The sequence below is a fragment of the Alligator mississippiensis genome, chromosome 1 (assembly GCF_030867095.1).
Source record: "Alligator mississippiensis isolate rAllMis1 chromosome 1, rAllMis1, whole genome shotgun sequence".
NCBI classification, from domain to species: Eukaryota; Metazoa; Chordata; order Crocodylia; family Alligatoridae; genus Alligator; species Alligator mississippiensis.
The window spans coordinates 472,503,816-472,526,308 of record NC_081824.1 but is presented as its reverse complement, the minus strand read 5'-3'; the positions used below and the strand labels follow the sequence as shown (position 1 = coordinate 472,526,308).

At 55.9% G+C, this 22,493-nt stretch overlaps 1 long non-coding RNA gene and 1 other non-coding gene across 2 annotated transcripts in view; one reads left to right on the top strand and one right to left on the bottom strand.

The window, feature by feature from the left end:
- The window catches only part of LOC132248721 (uncharacterized), a 42,115-nt gene that overhangs the window by 7,574 nt on the left and 12,048 nt on the right, over window positions 1-22,493 (bottom strand). The window contains exons 3-4 of the long non-coding RNA XR_009460069.1: window positions 13,763-17,020; window positions 6,401-6,509 (exon numbers count right to left, since the gene is read on the bottom strand). This is a non-coding gene — a long non-coding RNA (uncharacterized LOC132248721). The remainder of the gene's footprint in view (window positions 1-6,400; window positions 6,510-13,762; window positions 17,021-22,493) is intronic.
- Window positions 11,207-11,392, top strand: LOC132247813 (U2 spliceosomal RNA). The gene has a single exon (XR_009459252.1). It is a non-coding gene; the product is annotated as a U2 spliceosomal RNA (small nuclear RNA).

The window sequence follows — 22,493 nt, the reverse complement described above, 5'->3', positions numbered from 1 at the left end:
GTGGGCTCACACTCAGTGATTAACGGGTGTTCAAGCACAACTGAAGCACAATCACAGTCTCACAGGCAACAATTAAGGGTGTTCCCGTTCAAATACCGGTGCGTGGGCTCACACTCAGTGATCAACGGGTGTTCAAGCACAACTGAAGCACAATCACAGTCTCACAGGCAACAAGGGTGTTCCCGTTCAAATACTGGTGCGTGGGCTCACACTCAGTGATCAACGGGTGTTCAAGCACAACTGAAGCACAATCACACTCACAGGCAACAATTAAGGGTGTTCCTGTTCAAATACAACCGGTTGGGCTCACACTCAGTGATTAACTGTGTTCAAGCACAACTGAAGCACATTCCCGCTCTGCCACTAAGCACGGTGGCACCGACCAGTGAAGCGCATTGCCCCTCGGGGATTAGAGCCCGTTCCCCCTCAGGGATCAGCAGCTGCCCTTTTGATCCCTGCCCCTTTGACAAGGGCTCCCAGTGTACCCGTCTCTGCTCAGGGGCTTGCTGCTGCTGCTGCTGCTGCTGCTGTTGCTGTGCTGCTGCTGGCGGGGAGATCAGGGCTGGAGGAACGCCCCGCGAGACGCTGTCGTCATCGCGCTCACTCCGGCTTTGAGCAAATCATCTCTCCTCTCATGGCCAGCGAGGAGGAGGCGAGAGGCAGGGCAGTGTTGAGAGGGCATGAATGGGGGGGCCTTTGGGCTACGTGGGGGAGGGTGGGGGGGGTGCTTCGGACCAGTTGGGCACGAGATATTGCGGAAGGACTTTTCCGTGTGGGTTTCTGGTGCCAGAAGCTGCAGGTGACGACTGTGAGCGGAGGGGCCTCCGTGGCAGCTTGCGGTGTGTTTGGGGGGGCTGCCCGTGGGGGCCCCGAGGTTTCCGAGGGGCTCACGGTATCGCTTCTCGGCCTCTTGAAGGCTCAGATCAAGTGTAGTATCGGCTGTTTTCAGTGGAAAAACTGACGTGCTAGGCATGCGGGGTCTTTAGACACCCATGAGCAGCGCAGCGCACGAGACGGAGGAGACAGTGACACAGAGTGGAATGGCTGCTTCGAAGGCGAGGTCGGATATGCAGATGAATATGCAGATGAGTATGCAGATTACGGCGGAGGCAGGAACCGAGGCGGAGAGAGTCCGGGAGCAGAGACGTCGGTTGGCGAACCATATCGGTGACTGGGCGGAGACCAGAGATGGTGAGCAAATGGCGATGGAGGAGGAGAAGGAGGAGGAGGGGTGGACCCGCGTTCAACGGAAAGGGAAGGCCCACGTGGGAGCGGGGGGGCAGAAGACCCCTGAAGATGGAGGAGGAGCCTCGCCGGCGGCAGGAAGTCGTCGGGAGACACCAGGGCCAGAGGCAGAAGCAGAGCCTGAAGAAGCAGGAAATGGTGGCCAGGGCACAAAATGGAGGGTGAAAATAACCCTCAGCCCTGAGGGCTATAAAGGAAGTAAGACACTGAGGCGTGGGGAGTTCATGGCAGAGGTGCTCCTGAAGCTTCTCAAAGTGAACCCGAGAGACTTGTACTGTGTAATTGCTTTCGATAACAGAAAAGTTTGGAATGTCACGTTCGAAAATGGGAGCAGTTACGCAGCATTTTGGAAGGCACATGAGGAGGCCCAGAACAGAGGGGATTTGGAGGGCCTGGTTTTTGACATGGGGCGGAGAGCACGAGAGAGAATTCTCTACATCAAGATGTTTACTGAGGTGGACCAAAAAGAAGAAGTTAAAAGATGGCTGGAGCAGAGGGTGGAACGGGTGGCTGTTGTCGAGAGAGAGTGTGATCGCTGGGGGGTGTGGACCGGGGCATGGAAAGCAAAGGTGACGCTCTGCGAGGTGGTGGGAAAGCCCGGGGCAGTCAAGCACTTAGCTTCGGCGGTGCAAATTGGGCCATGCAGAGGTTACGTGGTATATCACGATCAGCCCAAGTTGTGTAACCGGTGCGGGCAAGAGGGGCATTTGGCGGCGTTCTGTCGCCTTACTGTGTGTTACCGCTGTCGGGGCCTGGGGCACACAGCCCAATTCTGTAAAGGGAGCATTGTGTGTCCAGGGTGCGGGCAGGAGGGACACACGCAGCAGGCGTGCCCCTCGTCCTACGCTAACCGCGTACGGATGGCGGGGAGTCGTGAGGAGGCCCGGGAGGAAACGAGAATACTGGAGGAGGAGGAGGAGGCGCAGAGGTTGGTGCCAGAGCAAGGGGACGAGATGTGCGTGGAGGAAACGCAGGTTGAGGAAAGATTCGAGAACGAGGAGAAGGTTTACGAGGGGATCGAAGAGGCAGCCAAAGAGCTGGTGGAGGAGGAAAATGTGGAGAAGTGGACACAGAAAACAGAGGAGGAAGGAAGGGAGGCTGAGGGATTGCAACACTTGAGGGGTATGGTAGCAGATTTGGAAAGGCAACATGGAAAGGGACAAAAGCCGAGTCGTATAAAAGAGAAAGCGTGGGTAGAACAACTGGAGGAGATGGAGGCCATTGAGCAAGGGCGAGACGGGAATCTCAAGAAAAGGAAGAACTCCGGCGGGGAGGAAAAGGAGACGAAGAAGCCGGGGGTACAAACCGACGGTGGAAAGGAAAGAGGGAAAGGGAAGAAGAAAGAAAAGGGAGAGGGGGAAAGGGAAACGGCAGACATTTTGGGATTTTTGAACCCAAAAGCAGTGGGGGAGCGTTTGAAAACTTCTGGGAAATGGCGGAAAGGGGTGGAATCCGTGCTGGAGACATCGGAGAGTGAGAGTGGGGAAGAAGTGTGAAAAAGGGGAAGTTTTTGTTGTTGCTACTCGCCATGGCAGGGGCATTGTGTGTTGTCTCCTTAAATGTGAGGAGTCTAGCGTCTAAGAAACGGTGGGAAAGGATGGGAGGGTTTTTGAGGGCGGTGAGGGCTGATATTATTTGTTTACAAGAGTGTGGGATCGGGTGGGAAGAAGATTACGGGGTGCTACGGAGAAGATGGGACAAGGGAAGATCGTGGTGGGCGGGGGCGGGTGGAAATAAAGCGGCGGGGGTGGGAATCTTAGTGGATGAAACACGGGTAACAGTAACCGGGGTGGAGGTCTTAGTTGAGGGGCGCCTGCAACACATGAAGGTGGAGGTGGGGGGGGAGGAGGTGGGGGTTTTCAATGTCTACGCCCCGGCGGTGAAGGAGGAACGGAGGGAATTCTTTCGGAGATTGGCGATATGTGGGGGAGGGGGAGGGAAGAAAGTTTTTGTCGGAGATTTCAACTGCATTCTCGAGGAAGGAGATAGGGAAGGGGGGGTTGGCGGGGGAAGTTTGGATAGTACAGGGAGGTGTTTGGGGAATTGGATTCGGGAAGAGGGGCTGGTGGATGTCTGGAAGGGAGAGCGGGTGGGAACGAGGATTGACCCCAGGGGACAGAAGGTTTCGAGAATTGATTTTGTGTTGGTCTCGGAAGGAGTGGGGGTGGAAAGGAAGGAGGTGGTGGAAGTGGGTTTTAGTGATCACAAGATGTTGAGGGTACAGTTACAGGTCGGGGGAGGGAGAGGGAAGGGGGTGTGGAAGCTGAACACGAGGGTGCTGGACGACGAACGGGTGTGTAAAGCCTTTGGGAGGGAATATGAGAGGTGGAGAACAACAAGAGTGCTGTTTAAATCACATTGGGATTGGTGGAGGGTTATGAAGGAGAAGATCAAGGGGTGGTTTAGTAGAGTTGGAAAACGGCAAGCGTGGGAGAAGAGGAAGGAGCTGGGGAGATTGCAGGGGAAGGTTCAGGGGCTGATTCGAGAAGCGATGGGGGGAAAGGAAGTGAAGCGGGAGCTGGGGGAGGCGAAACGGGCGGTAGAGGAATGGTTTCGGGGGAAGGAACAGGAAAGGATGTTTTTAGCACGGGCTCCGTGGATGGGGGAGGGGGAGGAATGGGGGAAGTATTTTGCAGGCAGAGTTAGAAAAGGGAGCAAGGAAGTGGGGGCGGTGGTGACAGGGAAGGGAGTGCGGGTCGAGTCGCAAAGGGAGGTGTTAAAGGAGGTGACAGGTTTCTACGCGGAGCTGTATAAAAAGCGAGAGGTGGATGGGATGGCGGGGGAGAGGTTTTTGGGGGAGCTGGAAAAGAGGGTAGAAGAAAGGGAGAGGGTGGATTTGGAGAGGGACGTCACGGAGGAGGAAGTGAAGGAGGTGTTGGGGCAGATGAAGAAGGGGAAGACGCCGGGTTTGGATGGGTTGCCGGCTGAATTTTACGAGCGTTTCTGGGGGGTGGTGGGGGAGGATGTGGTGGAGATGTTTCGGGAGGTGATGGAATCAGGGGTGGTCGGGGAGGGCTTTGCGGTGGGGGTGGTGGTGTTGTTGCATAAGAAAGGGGACAAGGAAGTGTTGAAGAACTGGAGACCGATTACTTTATTGAATGTGGATTACAAGTTGTTCTCAAAGGTGCTGGCAACAAGGATGGGGAAGGTGATGGGAGAGGTGGTGGGGGAAGATCAGACGTGTGCAGTGAAGGGTAGGAGGCTGGGGGATACGCAGTGGGTATGGAGAGATACTTTGGAGTACGTGGGAGAAAGGGGGTGGAAAGTGGTGATGGGTAGTGTAGATCTAGAGAAGGCATATGACAGTTTGGAGCACGGTTTCCTGTTTAAGGTGTTGGACCGGATGGGCTTCCCTGGGAAATTTGTGGGGTGGGTGAGAGCCCTGTATAGAGGGGCGAGGAGCAGGATCTCGGTGAAGGGCTGTTTGGGAGAGGAATTCAGGGTGGAGAGAGGGGTGCGCCAGGGGTGCCCCCTATCTCCGGAGCTGTTTGTGTGCGGCATAGAGCCGTTGGCACAGAGAGTGAGGAGAGATGGGAGAGTGAGAGGAATACCGGTGCCAGGGGGAGGAGAAGTGAGAGTGACTCTGTATATGGATGACGTGATGTTTATGGTGCGGGATAGGGGGTCCTTGGAGAGGGTGGTGGAAAGCATTAAGGAATATGGAGAAGCAGCGGGGCCACGAGTGAACACAGGGAAAAGCAGTTTGTTAGCGGTGGGGGAATGGGCCGGGCTGGAGGAGGTGGGGTGGCAGGTAGAGAAGGAGGGTTTGAAGGTGTTGGGAGTCTATATGGATGTGAAGGGGAAGGGGGAGCGGGCGTGGGAGGCGCTTCGAGGGCAGGTGAGGAAGGTGGTAGGACTGTGGCGAACGAGGAAGTTGACGTTTCGGGGAAAGGTGGGGATTATGAAACAGTTTCTGCTGCCAACAATTTTGTTTGTGGCAACGGTATACCCGCCTACCTGGTTGCAGGTGAGGCGGGTGCAAAGGGAGATATGTCTCTTTTTCTGGGGTGGGCAGACGGAGAAGGTGGCGAGGAGGGAGATATATAAGGGGGAGAACTTGGGAGGCTGGGGCGTGCCGGAACTAGAGGTGTTCCTGTACGTGCACTTTTGGAAAGGGGTGGTGCGAATTGCGGGTTTGGAGGGAAGGAAAGTGGCGGCGTTGTGCAGATATTGGGCGGGAAGGTTTTTAAGGAGGTTGGGATTATACGGAGAGAGGTGGACGGGCTTGTGGGCCGAGAGACCGCCCAAGTGGTATGCACGGGCCTGGGCCTTTTTGAGAGCGAAGGGGCTGGAGGAGTTAGGGTGCGAGGGACTGAGAGAAGCAAAGAAGGTGCTGAGAGGAATCAGAGCGAAGGATGAGATGGCAGATATAGGAGAGTTGTCAGAAGGGCAGGTGGGAAGGGCCTGGAAGGGGATAGTTGGGAAAAGATGGAAGGGGGAGCACGAGGATTTTGCGTGGCGAGCGGTCAGGAAAGTGCTACCGGTGAGGGCAGAGCAGCGGAAATGGGGTCTGCTAAGGTCAGGGGAGTGTCCGAGGGAACTGTGCAGCAGGGAGGAAACGGTGTTCCACGTGCTATGGGAATGCTCATATGCACAGAAGGTTTGGCAGAAGGTGGCGAAGTTTTGTAAAGAGATAGGGTGGGGGGATTGCGTGAGCTACGAGGGAGCGATGTACGGACTGGCGAGGCATAAAGCGTGGGAATGGGAGATTCGGGTTTTACTGTTGTGTACAAGGATGGCACTGTGGAAAACGCGATGTTTATTGGTACAGAAGGGGCTTTATTTCGCGCCACGGGAATGTGTGTATTTAGCGTACGCAGAGTTGGGGTACTATCGACGGAAAGGAGAAGGAGAGTGGGAAGGTATTGAGTGGCAGAAACTGTTGGAGTGAGAGGGCAGGAAAGGGGTGGGAAAGGTGGAGTAAACAACTGTTTGGATAGATGTTATGTTATGTGATGTTATTTTATGTTCAGCGTTGTTACTTAAGGGAGAGCTAAAATGGTTTTGTAGTTTGAACCTGTAACAAAGAGACAAGCGCTTTCCAGTTTTGTACGGGAAGGTTTGTTGTGCTGTGATGTGAAGGAGAGAGGTTTTTCCTGGTGGTGGTGAAGGAAGGATGCTTTTAATAAAAAAAAAAAAAAAAATCTGTTCTTACGTTCTCGATGCGAGGACTGACGCATTGAACGCATTTTCCGGTGCCGGGAGCGGAACTCGGAGCTTGCTCCATCCACTCCACACGTCGGCCCGGTTTTGCAGTTTAATTGCTGAAAAAGACAGAGAAACACTTACTTTCGCCCCGCGCCCGGCCTGGTATTGCAGTACTTCCAGGACCGGCGCCAACCCAGTCCGGCAGACTGCCGGAATTATAGAGACAAAAAGTGAGCTGACTAGCAGCTTGCTTTTCTTTCTCCTGCTGCAGCGAGGGTTCTCGTCAGTCATGACGGGCTAGAGAAGGCGGTGCCGCCAGTACGTCCGAAAGGGTATCCGGTTGCGCAAGCGACCGTGCTTCCCAGGTTAGTAGCCAAAGGGTGCTCTGGCTCGCCGGACCCCGATAAAGCGAAAACCCCAGCTCGGGCTAGTAGCCGAAGACCTCGGTCGGTAGGCGAACGCCAGGGTTCGGAGGACGGAACGTGGAGCAACACCCCCAGGTCTCAAGGACGCCCTGATCCACTGCCGAGAACGCTCGAGGCACGGAGACCCCAGCTAGGGCGGAACGTCGACTGCGGATCCCGGAGGACCCTCCCAGGAGGGTAGACCAGCGAACCCGAGCCGGCGAAGAACCCCGACGCACCCCCCCCACGATGTCGGGACCCCGACAGGCGGCGGCGGACCCCCGACCATCGATCCACCCCCGGAGGCAGAGAGACTCTCAAAGCCCGGAACCCCGGCTGACGAGAGCCGCCTCCCGGCGGAGGACCCCGGAGCCCGAGGACGCCCCCCGGACAACGACGGAGCGTCCCGTGCGACAGCGGAGCCCTCCGGACCCCCACGGCGCCTCGGTGACGACGACGGGCCCCGAACGGCGACGGCCCCCGGACCCCGGCGGCCCCGAGGACGCCCCCCCCAAGGGTCTCCCCACGCTGGTGGAGGAGCCCCGAACCCCCCCGAGGCCGGACCCCCCCACGGACGACCCAGGGGAAGGAGCAGACGTGACGGCGCTCACGTTCCTCCCCTTCCCTCTTCCGGGCAAGCTGTTCTGCCCGACCTGCCACCCGCCGAGACAGTACAGGTCGCACGGCGACATGAACAAGCACCTGCGGCGCTTCCACCAGCTGCGCCTAGCTTTTTACTGCTCCCTCTGCGGCACCGAATACGAGGCCTTGAAGCTCCTCAAGAACCACCAGAAGGTATGCCAAGGCCACGGAGCAGAGAGGAGACCCGGCACGCTGGTGAGGTCCGCCGCCCCGGCCCGGCGCACCCAGGCCGCGGCGCGGAGACCCGCCAGACCGGCCACCCCGCCGACAACCCCACCGGACCAGACCTCCGAGGACCGCCCTACGGAGAGACCTGCCCCGACGACGCCACCGTGCAGGCCTCCGCCCAGGGTCCCCCGACCGAACGCGACGCCCCGACCGGACAGCCCTCCACCGGGACCCCCGGGGCCACCCGAGGCCCCCGCCCCGCCGAGGATTCCGGAGCCGCCGGGAGGAACCGAGCCGCCGGGCGCCCTCCGGCCCCCGAGCGTGCCGGAATCTCCCGGTGCGGAGCCCTCCCCGCAGCAGAGGATGCCCTCTCCGTGGCAGACCCTCTGGCTGGAGGAGCTCTCCCAGGCCACCACCTTCGAGGCTTTCGAGGCCTCGGTGGCCCGGCTCACAGAGGAGCTCTCGGCGGCCGCCCGGCCCGGCCAACCCCGAGGAAACAACAACAGACCGGCGACGCGACGAGACCACAGGCCCCAACCGCAGAGGCGACCCAGGCGCCAGCGCTACGACCCGGCGGCGGCCTCCCGGATCCAGAAGCTGTACCGGGCCAACCGTCCCAAGGCGGTGAGAGAAATCCTGGAGGGACCCTCGGCCTTCTGCCAGGTCCCCCGGGAGGCTCTCTTCAGATATTTCAGCAGGGTCTTCAACCCTCCAACGGATGCCGCCACCCCACGCCCCGCGACCGTCGAAGCGCTGACCCCCGTGCCCCCGGCGGAGGGGTTCGAGGACGCCTTCACGCCGCAGGAGGTGGAAGCCCGCCTGAAGAGGACCAGGGACACCGCCCCCGGCAAGGACGGGATCAGGTACGGTCTCCTTAAAAAACGTGACCCGGGCTGCCTTGTTCTTTCTGTTCTCTTCAACAGGTGCAGAGAGTTCCGGCGCACGCCCGCCGCCTGGAAGAGGGCCATGACGGTCCTCATCCACAAGAAGGGAGACCCGAACGACCCGGGCAACTGGCGACCCATCACCCTGTGCTCCACCGTCGCGAAACTCTACGCCGGCTGCCTGGCGGGCCGCATCGCCGACTGGGCGGTGACCGGCGGAGCCGTCAGCCGAAGCCAGAAGGGCTTCATGTCCACGGAGGGCTGCTACGAGCACAATTTCACCCTCCAGATGGCCCTGGACAACGCCCGGAGGACCAAGAAGCAGTGCGCGGTGGCGTGGCTGGACATTTCCAACGCCTTCGGGTCCGTGCCCCACCGCCACATCTTCGACACCCTCCGCGAGCTGGGCCTGCCGGACGGCGTCACCAACCTGGTGCGCGAGCTCTACCACGGCTGCACCACAACCGTCCGCGCCACCGACGGGGAGACCGCGGAGATCCCCATCCGGTCGGGAGTGAGGCAGGGCTGCCCCCTCAGCCCCATCATCTTCAACCTGGCCATGGAACCGCTCCTTCGAGCCGTGGCGGGCGGCCCCGGCGGGCTCGACCTCTACGGCGAGAAGCTGAGCGTCCTGGCCTACGCCGACGACCTCGTGCTCCTCGCCCCCGACGCCACCCAGCTGCAGCAGATGCTGGACGTGACGTCGGAGGCGGCCAGGTGGATGGGCCTGCGTTTCAACGTCGCCAAGTGCGCTTCCCTGCACGTCGACGGGAAGCAGAAGAGCCGCGTCCTGGACTCCACCCTCACGATCCAGGGCCAGGCGATGCGGCACCTGCGCGACGGGGAGGCCTACTGCCACCTGGGGACGCCCACCGGCCACCGGGCCAGGCAGACGCCGGAGGAAACCATCAACGGCATCGTGCAGGACGCGCACAAACTGGACTCGTCCCTGCTGGCCCCGTGGCAGAAGATCGACGCGGTGAACACTTTCCTCATCCCCCGCGTCGCGTTCGTCCTGAGAGGCTCGGCGGTCCCCAAGACCCCCCTCAAGAAGGCGGACGCCGAGATCCGACGGCTGCTCAAGAAGTGGCTGCACCTGCCGCTGCGGGCCAGCAACGAGGTCCTGCACATCCCCTACCGGCAGGGGGGTGCCAACGTGCCCCGCATGGGAGACCTCGGCGACATCGCCGTGGTCACCCACGCCTTCCGCCTCCTGACCTGCCCGGACGCGACGGTAAGTATCATCGCCGCCAGCGCCCTGGAGGAGACCGCCCGCAAGAGGATCGGCAGGCAACCCACCGGACGTGACTTGGCCACCTTCCTGAGCGGCTCGCTGGAGGGCGAGTTCAGCCGAGACGGCGGGGACTTTGCCTCGCTGTGGAGCCGAGCCCGCAACGCCACGCGCCGCCTCGGGAAGCGCATCGGCTGCGCCTGGACTTGGACCGAGGAGCGCCGGGAGCTGGCAGTCTCCCTGCAGCCAGCCCCGCACGCCGACCCCGTGACCGTGACGCCCCGCACGAGGACCTTCCTGGAGAGGTTCCTGAAGGACGCCGTCCGCAACAAATACGCCGGCGACCTGAGGGCCAAACCCGACCAGGGCAAGGTCTTCGACGTCACCTCGAAGTGGGACGCCAGCAACCACTTCATGCCTAGCGGGAGCTTCACGCGCTTCGCGGACTGGCGCTTCCTCCACCGCGCCCGCCTCAACTGCCTGCCTCTCAACGGGGCCGTCCGCTTCGGCCACCGGGACAAGAGGTGCCGCCGGTGCGGCTACGCGGCCGAGACCCTCCCCCACGTGCTGTGCAGCTGCAAGCCGCACGCCAGGGCCTGGCAGCTCCGCCACAACGCCGTCCAGGACCGGCTGGTGAGGGCCATCCCGGCCGCCGCGGGGCAGGTCTCCGTCAACCGCACCGTCCCGGGCTGCGAGAGCCAGATGCGCCCCGACATCGTGATCACCGACGAGGAGGCCAAGAAGATCACCATCGTGGACGTCACCATCCCGTTCGAGAACCGGCGCCAAGCCTTCACCGACGCCCGGGCTCGCAAGCGGGAGAAGTACGCCCCGCTGGCCGACACCCTGAGGGGCCGCGGCTACGACGTGACGGTCGACGCGCTCATCGTGGGGACGCTCGGAGCCTGGGACCCCAGTAACGAGAGCGTCCTGCGCGCCTGCCGCGTCTCCCGCCGCTACGCCAAGCTGATGCGCTGCCTCATGGTGTCCGACACCATCCGGTGGTCCCGCGACATCTACGTGGAACACATCACGGGCCACCGCCAGTACACGGACCCCAGCAGGAGAACAGCCGCCGGACCGGACCCGGAGGGGACCGCCTGAACCGCCCCCCTCCGCAACAGACGGACCTTCGCTTCAAGAGGACTCATCAACGACGGACGACGACCCAGCGCCACCCGAAGAGGACCCCCGCGATAGACTGTATCTAGACTGAGACGCTTCATCTTCGGACCACTCCTCCCACCGTTGCGGACCATTGTCACGGGTATGTGTGTTTCTATCCTCTTTCTCTCTCAGCGTCGCGAAACCCCCCCCTCCCTCCCCCTCCCCACTCCCCTCTCCCCTTACCCCCGGGCTTAGTTGGCTAACTTTGTATCGCATGTAACCTAGGTGCGTTCCCAACCTCACCCCCATCCTTCTATTGTTAGTCCCTCGCCCGGGCGTTCTGTATTTCCCTATCGGCTTTGTCATCTTTTTTGGATTTACCATCCTTACCATTTACTGATAAAAGTCAATCTGTTCTTATCAGTTTAATATCTGATATGTCCTCGATGTGAGGACTTTATATTAAATGGATTTTTGGAACTGGGAGATGGACTCGGAGCTTGCTCCATCCACTCCACGCATCGGCCTGGTATTGCAGTGCCTCCAGGAGCGGTGCACCTCCCCTCGGGGAGAACTTGCTGCTGTCAAAAAGTAGATCTCGTCGCTTCGTCAGAGACATCTGGGGGGGGCTGGTGCCGGGCAGGGGCCCCCGGCAGTCTGGCAGGCAGGCTACTACTTGTCCGAGAAGGACGGGGTGGCTGGCCTGCCCGGAGGAAAGCGGTCCCTCTGCCTGCACCTGGATGAAGAGCGCGGTCAGCAGCGTGCAGCTGAGGGGGGGGGGTGTCAGGGGCAGCCTGCTTGGTGACCCCCTGCGAACAGCTCTGTTACAACGGAAATCCTCTGTCACAGCAGAAATCGGGGGCTTTAGGATGCTGGAAAGCTGTGGATGTTGTCGTCACTGTTATGAAGCAAAACGAACCAAACTGAACACAGGCGGTACGGTACGGTACGGTACGGTACGTCTCAGAGGTCAGATGCGAGCCACAACTGAAAGCTGGAAGGCCTGGGAAGAGCCAGAGGCCGCCACAACACCAAGGCGAGGCTTCTGGAGCACGATGCGCTACACACCAACTACGTGGTGAGCGCATGCATCGTTTTGTCGTCGCGTGGCCTTGGAGCAGGGGGAGATGGACGGTGCGGTGGGAGGAGCGCCCCCCGTGGGCAGGGGAGACGCACAAGCCCCGTCTCCCGGCCCAAGGCTCCTAGTCAAGACTGCCCCCTACAACAGCTTGCCTGGCGCCTCGTGGCTGGTGGCCATACGCAAAAGCATTGTTCTCGTGGTTGGGTGTGAACTAGCTGTGAACAACTGAGAGGCTCCACACCTTTGCAAGGAAGCCTCAGCCCCACGATGGCAGCGTCTCACATCAACCCTCTCCAGTCCAGCGGGGCCCTGCTCCCAGCGACAGCGCTCTTAGCGGCACACAGGCACGCTGGGAGTCCTTCCCCAGGGGCAGGGTTCAAAGGGGCAGCTGCTATTAAGCTCTAATCCTGAGGAGGAAGGGAAGGCGCGTCACTCGTCTATGCGAATGTGCTTAAACGCTGCGTGTAAACGCGTTTCAACGCTATTAAATCGCTGAGTGTGAACGCACCTAATTGCATTTGAACACGCCTCATCATTGAGCGTGAACACGCTTTAACTGCTGCCTGTGAACGAGCTGAGGATTGAACCAGAGCAAAACCTTTCCAGTTTGGCGTGTGGGGCCTCTCCTCTGCTTCATCTCGGTTGCTCTCAGCGAGCTCACGCCTAACAACAGTTAGACCGCTCGCTACTGCGCGTGAACAGGCTTCGCTGTTTGTGTGCACACATTTCGTTGCGTGTCCACGTGCTTCGCTGTTGTGTGTGAACGTACTTCATCACGCAGGGTGAACGAGCTTCGTCACCGAGCGTGAACACGCTTCAACGCTGCGCAGGAACAACTCGAATGCAGCGACACCTTTCCAGTTTGGGGCGCGGAGCCTGTGCTTTGCCTCGTTTGAATCGTTCCAGCGTGCTCGCACCCGACCGTCAGACGAGAGCCCCGCTCCCTCGGCTGTCACAAGCAGCCTCTGGCCCCAGGGAAAACTCCCTCTGGCAACGCCACCCACCCCCCGTGGGGCCCACAGCACTGGCATCTGCCTTGCTCATGTTCCCGTCCCCTCACCGCCTCCCTGCCTCTCTCGCCTCCGCGCTGGCTGTTGGAGCACAGGAAGCGGAGACGAGACGCTCTCGGCAGGAAGGTGGAGAAACGCCCCAGCGTGACGACGACATCCTGACTTGAACCCTGCCCCGGCACTGCTCTCCTCCGAACCGTAGCGCGTGGCTTCTGCCCGGCCCTGCTCCGTCCAGGGAGACGCGGGATGGACGCGGGAGGCTGTCCCCGCACAGGAAAACTGCCCGTCTTGGAAGGCGCTGCCAACCAAGGCCTTGTTAAATCCCCAGCGGGAACGGACCGACTGTCAGGAGCTCTCCGTGGGATAAGAGGCTGTCAGCATGCCCGCTGCAAGCACCGCGGCACTGCTAGCGCCATAAGCCATGCCCAGCACGGTCGGTCGGTGATAACACCAGTCCGGAAACTGCCTCCTGGGAGCCTTGAAGACGTGTGGAGCTTGTCAGTTCGGGGGCTGCTGCTAACCAATGCAACAGCCGCAGCAGCAATGCAATGGCACAACTAGCATTGGTTGTGGGGCTGGCAATACTAAATACCGTGTAACGTCAACGGGAACTCTTTGTCACACGCTCCGAGAAGTCGCACGTTACGGCGTCCTAAGTAGCAGTGCTGACCCGCCCTGTGGTTTTTCGACAGAAAAACATGCGATCTCCCAAAAGTCTAGACCCACTTCACACGTATCGGGGGAGGGAAAAGCCATGAGAAGCTTATCATATAATAGAAAAAATCAGCTCTAAGGACATGTGCTGTAAGAGGTACTTTTCAAATGTAAATCGTGGAACTCACCAGGCTGCGTAGATGAAAACAGGATACTTTCCCCGCAGTCATCTTAACGGGTACGCTTGTTTTACCGTCAGGATCAACCTAGGAGATGTTTCGAAGAAGGAGTAAGAAAAGGAAAACTCAACGAGAACTAAAATGAATATAGGGACAGCACATAAGGAGAGTAAACCACAGAAAGCCAACCAGTTACGGGCATCCGACTGGCGGCCTGTGGGCTGCGTGCAGCTCCCAAACTCCCAGTCCCGAGTCTGCTTGCCCCATCGCTTCGCTGCTGCTGCTGCCACCAAAATCCCCTTCCCTAGCCCAGCATCTGCTTCCTGCGTGCCCACTTCCCCCCGCCACCCCTTGTGCACTAGGGCCAAGGCAGGGCGGCACAGTCCTGGTGCAAGGGAGTCTGTGGCTGGGGAGGTCCTGCAGACCCCTTTCAGCTCGTGCAGGAGGCGGCTCTGGTGGGCATGCAGCCCCTACAGCATGCGGATAGGGGGGCTGCAGCCCCAGCCACTCAGAAACTGGACGGCTCTGTTGTCAAACAAGACGTTTCAGGAAGCAGCGGTTCTAAACAGAGAGCAGTTACTGGAAAACAAAGGGTAGGGAAGGGAGGAAAAAGAAAGGGGTATGAAGCGAGCTCGCTTACAAAAGCTTACGCACCTCTGATTGACTTAGTCTACGAGGTGAAAGCCTACCCTGCCGTGTAGCACGAGTCTTTCGATGTAGAAACAAGGTAACAGGAGCATCTACAAAGCCCCAGCTGAAAAGGAGCTATAAGAGGGGGTGGCAATCTCCAGCCCACAGGCTTAATCTGGCCCACAAAGAGGTCTGATCTGGTACGTGGGACCCGTCTCACAGGGTTGAGCGGCACTGCCCCTCCGCTCCGCAGCAGCGCGCTCCGCGACCGACCCTGCTGCTCTACCGCAGCGGTTCTCAGTTCGCGGGTTGTGTCCCAAAAGGGGGTCACAAGTGCCTATGAAAGGGTCACGAACAAACTTTAAAACTGGATCAACAAACTTTAAGGGTGGATTGTCTTTTAATGGAGGAAAACGTGGGCAAAGGTGGCTTTTCCCTTGCAGGCTGGCAGAGGTCCAGGGATGCTGGGGGACTATGTGTTAATATGAATCTGGAGAGGGTCTGGGTCAGAAGTACAATAAACCAGTTTAATCTAAATCAGTTCAGTCTAATACTACATCCATCCAGGCTTATCTTAAACCTGTTTCGGCAATCTTGAAAGTGGCTTATGTGCCCCATCCTTCTGTTGTGTTCCAGATCTGAACCTGTTTCCAATCTCTTAGACCAGCTTGTGTGTAATTTCTGTCCCAAGCCTAACAGAGGAGTCAAGAATTTAACAGCTAACGACACTACTTGCTTGAAGAACATACCAAATGCATCCAGCAAATGTACTTGTGCAAAGCATTTGCACGTAACAATATACGTTTATATTTCATGCCTTTGAATGGATACGTTCCTTAGGGAACACGTGCGCATTTGATTTTTCAGCAATGAAGTTCTTCAAAACTAAGATGGGAGCCAGGTTGTTCCCTCCAGTCTGTGCAAAGTGGAGGATGAATGCCCCGATCTCTCTGCCAGGGGCCACAGAAGGGTAAATCTAGTATTAAGTAACATCAGCATCAACCACTCTTCAGCCAACTGACTAGCAAGCAAGGAAGCTGCTCAGACGTAACCCACTTGTTTCTCCAAATCAGTTCAATTTGTTGCCGTTTACCTGCGGGGAACAGGCTAGAGAGTCATCCTTCCTCCATGCATGAACTGCCCAGGAGCTCATCCACTGGGAAAAGACAGGGAGACACACACTACTCCTGCCATGCCTCAAGGGGAATTCCCTTTGGCTAAAAACAGACCCAGGACTCTTCCTCCCCCTCTTGGCTCCCTCAAGAGTCTTTCACTTGGGGATCCTACAGGTAAAGTACCCCACTCCCTACCATAAGTACCTGTGACCTGAGATAACAGGACTCCTGGGACAACTGTGACTAATCCATGCTAATTTTCATTCAAGCCTCATGTTTAAATGACTTCTCCCTCCCTCCCCTTTTGATAGGAGTTAAAGACCAGTGATAAAGCCCTTGTTTGCTTTCTGCCTTAGGTACTTACTAGTGCTCCTCTCTCACTGCACCTTTGCGGAGCCTGGAGCGTTAGCTAACAGAAGAGGTTCTGCAGACTAAACAAAGTGTAGGATTTTGCATGCAGCATGTGTGCACACGCACACACATGCACGCACACACGCACACGCAAGGTTGCAAGGTTTTCCAGCATAGCTCCAGCAGAAGGACACTGTCAAAAAGTGGGATGCAAGGAAGGGGGAGGAAATGCAGAGAATTACGCGGTCTGTGGATTCCACAAGCTCAAAATGCATGATATTACTTCACTATAATTGAGCCGGTATTGTTCCAAGGACTAACTTAGGGAAAACAGGTGCAAAGGAACGGGACCGATTCCTAAAGTGAACTGAAATTATTTCCTCCTCCGTAAGTTAACAAAACTAAAAGGAAAGAAGAAATCCCTTTCAACTGCAGTTTTGACTGTAGCATAACAAACCTTACAGGTGGCCGTGATGTTTTAGCCTAGAGAGAGTGAGGACTATTTTTACAAAGAATGATGTTATGTCTGAAATATAACTGCTTCATCATTGCTGCAGGTATAGATTGCTCCTTGTCATGCCCCTCTATAGCACTGCTATATGTCAAAATGGTGAAATATGCCCCCCAAATGTAATGAGAATATTTACATACTGTATTAGCAGGGGTGCTATACCTCAGCTTTGCATAATGTTTCAGAAAGTTTTAACCTCTACAAACTAAAAGAAACAGACATAAGGACAGTTCTTAAAAAGCCACTCCTGTGCCCCTGGCTCTGGCACAAACTCTTCTAGTTTCTATGCAATGCTCTGTGCAAGCACGTGGACTGTAACGTTTACAGCATTACATACTCTACCCAGGGTCGCAGATGTTTGTGTATGACACAGTACAGTCCTCAATCTGCATATCCCGCACAGACAGAACGAAGTAAACAGCCCATTTTTCAAAAGTACATAAAATATGGTATTGAGAGTTCTTTGCTTTAATGTCAAAAGCTACTTAAAGAGGAAAATTGCTCTTTACCAGACAAGCTTTCTTTTTGCAGAGATCACATCCACTACTCCTTCCTTGGAAGAAATCTGGGCAGGGTGGCACACTGGAGACTAACTGGTTCAATGATGCAGCAGCTTTCCTTCTTGGGATGCAACGAAGGCACTTACAGAAAGCAAGGGCTCTAAATAAAAGAGAATTTAAAGATAAACGTTAGACTGAGGTACATTGAAAGGCTCAGTAGAGAGAAACAAGGTGAACAGGGGCAGCAAACAGGGCAAAGGAGACGAGGGAAGAGGAGCCAGGCACCTGACCCGAACCCCTGGAAGGAAAGTGAGCTGGGGCTGCGTGTACGTCTGGGCACGTGCTCTAAGGAGCTGGGAGTGCTGCAAGCTGGGGGACTGCTACCTCTGTCTGACAAAAGTCTTAGCAAGGGCCAGGAGGGGAGAAAAGGAGACTCTGCGTGACCAGGGGCAGCAAACGGGGCAGTTTGCAAACAGTTCATAAGTCAGTTTGCAGGTTTCAATGTGACGGTGACGGGTGTGCACACTGCACAGTACAGTCTTTGTAACAAGACTAAGAGCGGTGTAACTGTAAAAGTGTGGTTTGGACTGTCAAGCAAACCACAGCAGTCACAAGGCAGGCTGTCAGAGCAGTGCCTCCCAAACTTTTCCTCAGCACGATCCATTTATGGCCCCATTCCTCAGCATGACCCCTCGCTCCCCACCCATAGCCCCCCACCCCTGCCACCCCAGCCTGCTGATGTTTCAAGCCCATTTGGGGTTGTGACCTACAGTTTGGGAACCACTGTGTTAGAGGTACAGTTATATAGACATGTAGCTATTTATATATAGAAATAATATGTTTTTTTAAAGTTAGTTCACAGGTCAGTTTGCCCCCCGTTCTTTAAAGGGGAGCCTTTAATGTAAGACCTTTCTTTAATTGAGAGTACCTAATCTACATCTATTTAGTGTAAGTAGGTAAAACACAGCAATTAGACCAGTTCTTGTGCTCCTTGCTTAACTGGAGTCCAGAGTGAGAGGGAAGTTGGAGGCGGCGTTTGCTAGGTAATTTATCTGGAAGCTCTCCCTCACCTTCCTTCACCGTAAACTTGGAGAGAGGAAGCGGGTTAGCAGGGGAAAGGGAAGCTTTTGGGACCAAGGAGCAGCACAGAGGCCAGTTTACAAGGGAGTTTGCTAGGAAAGGTCTGCTTGGAAAGAGGGGCGAGCAGAGAGAGGGAGCGGATTAAGAAACCCAGCGACACGCCTGGAAGACATCAAAATCCCCGAGCCACTGCCACTGCCAGCTCTCTCTGGGCTCCTACCTGTGAGGTGTCCACCCAGGCAGGAGCGCTCACCATCTACCCCACGGGGTTTGCCGCTGGCAGGTTCCTTTCAGTGACAGCGAGATGGGGGAGCCTGTGATGTGAGCCGCGCGTTCAGGTGGTGCCCCTCGGGAAGCAGGCGAGAGAGCTACAGGAGGAGGTGGCGAGGCTCCAAAGCATCCTCCACCATGACAACTTCATCAATTTGATGCTTGAGGATACTTCTACTGTGGTGACAAGACTGCCAAGGGCGGCACTAGAGAAGGAAGAGGACTTGAACGCCAAGGAAGGCAGAAGCTGAAAGCTTGTGACCTCTTGCAGCAAGGAGAAATATTCACGCCCACCTGCAGCGGTTTGCCTGGAGAAGAGACGTGAAGCCCCAGCAGCAGAGGAGGAGCATGTTCCGTCGGTGGCAGAGGCCAGGCCAAGCCTTTCCAAGAGAGGGAGGGTCGAGACCACTGCCACCAAGAGGAAGTGAAGGGTGGGGGTGGCTGGAGACTCCCTCCTCTAGGGGAAGAGGCGTCCGTCTGCCAGCCTGACCTGTTGTCTCAGGAGCTCTGCTGCTTCCCTGGAGCCTGGACCTGAGAGGTCACGGAGCAGTTACCCACACTCATCCAGGCTCTGGCTACCTCCATGCTGCTCATCCATGTCGGCACCCGTGATACTGCCAGGGGCGACCCTGAGCAGATCAAAAGTGACTACAGGGCTCTGGGTGCCAGGGTGAAGAGGAAGGGGACTCGGGTGGTGTTCTCCTCAATACTGCTGGTCAAAGGGAAGGGCCTGATCGGAAGCAGACGCATCTTGCAGATCAATGCATGGCGACACAGACAGTGACACCAGCAGGCTTTGGCTTCTTCAACCAAGGGAAGTTGTTCCAAGAAGGATTGCTAGGGAGACACAGGACGAAGAGAGGGAACGACTTATTTCCAGACGGGCTCACTAACCTAGTGAGGAAGGCTTTAAAATTTAAACTCTGTGCGCTGGAGGATGGAGACCAAAGCCCTGAGGTAAGTGGGGAAGCAGGTGACCTGGAGGAAGTGCAGGAAAATGAGGGAAAAGGAAAGCCTCTCATTCTTCCTGAGAAAGCAGAGCAATCAGCTAGGTCCTCAGGTGTCTGTACACACATGCATGAAGCTTGGGAAATAAGCAATAAGACTTGGAAGTCCTTGCAGTCACAGAACCATGACATGACTGGAATAACAGACTTGGTGGGACAGCGCGCATGGCTGGAGCACTGCAATGGGTGGATATAAACTGTTCAGGAAGGACAAGCAGCGGAGGAGAGACGGAGGAATTGCACATGCACAAGTATCTGTACAACGGCTCAAAGCTCCGGTCTGAAACTGGAGCTAGGTCTGTAGGAAGTCTCTGGGTTCGGGTCAGAGGGAAGAGCAACACGAGTGATGTCATGGTGGGTGTCTGCTACAGACCACCAGACCAGGAGGAAGTGGTGGATGAGGCTTTCTTCAAACAGCGAGCGGATTTACCAATCACGGGCCACGGTTCTCACGGGGGATTTCAATCCCCGACATCTGCTGGGAAGGCAATACAGCAGCGCACAGGCACACCAGGAAAGTGCTGGAGAGTGCTGGGGACAACCTCCTGGTGCAAGCGGTGCAGAGGCCAAGTAGGGGCCATGCTCTTCCTGACCTCCTGCTGACAAACTGAGAAGAATTGGTGGGGAATCAATCAGTGAATGGCACCGTGGGCAGCACCAACCACGAGATGACTGAGTTCAGGATCAGGAGGCAGACAGGCAGCAGGGTACGAGCCCCGCCCTTCAGAAAAGCAGACTTCCCTTCACTCAGGAAGTGCTGATGGGCGGGCTCCCCTGGGAGGCCAATCGGAAAGTAAAAGGAGTCCAGGAGAGCTGGCAGTATTTTAAAGAAACCTGACGGAGGGCACAGGAATAAACCGTCTCAATGCGCAGAAAGACTAGCAAGAATGGCAGATGACCAGGTCGGCTTAGCAGGGAACTCTCAGCACGCTAAAACACAAAAAGGCAGCGTGCAAGAAGTAGAAAGTTGGACCAACGACTAGGAAGGAGCATAACAGTACTGCTTGGCATGCAGGGACGAAATCAGGAGGGCCAAAGCACACCTGGAGTTGCACCTCATGAGGGGCTCGGACTAGACGACCTCCTGAGGTCCCTTCCAACCCTCATTTTCTCTGATTCTGTGACCTCTTCCACTGCAGTTTCATCCACCGGTTTTGTTCAAATGAAAGAAAAGACTAGAGACAAATTGTTTCCCGTTACAAAAGCTGCACTGGCTTGTCCCCCTTTTTTTATCTGTTTACTTCTTCAAACAGTTGAAGATAGCGCTCGTCTATGGATTATGGGTTTATAATCGCCACGACCACCATTCAGCCCTGTTTTAAAAGTAAGGTATAGTTTACAACCCTCTGTTATAATAGGTGATTTTAATGAGACTGTATTTTTCTTAGGAGAGAGGCAAGAGTTTCTTAGGGTGATATTTTTTACTGGATCCACTGTGTAGTTAAGATCAAGTTAGAAAAGCTTTTAAATGCAAGACAAGCTCAGTCATTTCATTCTTTACAGCTCCTGAATGAATGCTACGTGGTACTAGTGATTTAATGGTCTTTAATATACGACTTTATTCTAGCACTTGATCTCCTGGCACCAAAATCTCCAAACAAGCCTGCCCTGGGGACGCGTGCAGCAGTGGGAGCCACCCCTTCCCTCCCTGCCACCCTCGGATGAGTTGCGGCTCCGTCTCACGTCCTGCCCCACTTCAGCTGGGCAGTGCCTGCCCCTGCCCCAGCCCCACTCCCTCTCTCACTGCGGGGGACCTCAATCTGCGCCCCCATGCCTCTTTCCTTCCCAACACCCCTTCACCCCCACAGACTTACCAGCCAAATGCCGTTCTCCAAGCTGCCAGGCTGCATCTTGGCAATTGGATCAGTATCATCCAATATGGATGGTCTACAATCAGCCATCGGTATCGGCCCAAAACATCTTTATCGGTGCATCTTACTGCTAGTACATCATCAAGAATACATGTACAGTTTTGAAAATATCAATCGTGACAGAGCACAATTTCAAAACTCTATAATTAACAAAGGTTGATAAAATAGTCTTGCACGTTAACACCAAAACCTTGGTGAAGCTATTCATTAAGAGCACAGCACAACAGGGATTTAGGAGGTTACACTCAAACCTAATGTACGCTTGGTATCACCAAAAGGACAACTTAATCCCATCCACTTTTAAACTGGTCAACTGACATATCTGGAGGGGGAAAAAGTTAAAATACAAGATTATTTTTTGTTCTTATTTGAAAATGAGCAGTCTCTCAGCTAATACATTTTGATTTTTTTGAACTGTTACTTGAAAGCAAAAGTACTAATTAATAGCTGATTATGAAAAATCTTTATGAGGAAAATTTGGAGAAAGAGCAGCACAAGAACTACAACTTTGACAAATAGGATGTTAACATGCAAGCCAAGCATCTGTTTAATTCGCATTTTTACTTGAAAGGTTATAAGAAAAGTTCCTACACATCAAAGAGCTACTCAGCACAGCTCACAAAGACATTCTCAAGGACCCAGAGGGACGGCCCTCCATCTTCAGCTCCCTCTGTGCAAAAATGAAGTTTCTTTCCTACCTATGGGGACGTTTTACCATCTTGTAACATCTACACTTTTCCCAGAGCCTTACGAAGGGACTTTGATCCCGAAAGCCTGCAGAAAAGGACAGTTTTCTTGCCATTTTCCAGTTGGTCTAATAAAAGGTATCATTTTGGAACCCAGAGTTCTAGTTTTTTGTATATAAGAAAAGTTAGCAACTTTGCAGTCATATATGAAAGCCTACAGGTACAATAAGAGAGCTTGTGATTTGCACCACTTAGCAGCGCTGTGAGCGATCATATAAACTAGAGGTGCACTGATACCTTGGTCTGATATCGGATCGGTATCAGTACAAATAAAACTGGCTGTATCGGATATCGGCCCGATGGGGCTGATAATTTGGCTGATAAATGCCTGTGCTGTGCAGTCACAGCACAGCACTCAGGAAGCAAGGAGCACATCTGGCAGCGTGGAGAGCTGCCTTCAGCTGGCAAGTCCAGTGTGGTGGAAGGGGAGGAAAGCGGCATGTGGGGGGCAGATCAAGGCTCCCGCTGGTGATGGAGGGGGTGGGGACAGGTGCTGTCCAGGCAGGGTGGAGAGGGGGAGCTCCAGCTTATGGTGGGGGGAGGTGGCTCCCACTGCTACCTGCACTCTGGGAGGGCACGGGCGGGGGGGGGCGCGCCCCTTGGATCTGTGCACGGCAGGGTGGGCTGCAGCCGGGGCTGCGTGGAGCTCTTCTCGGTGG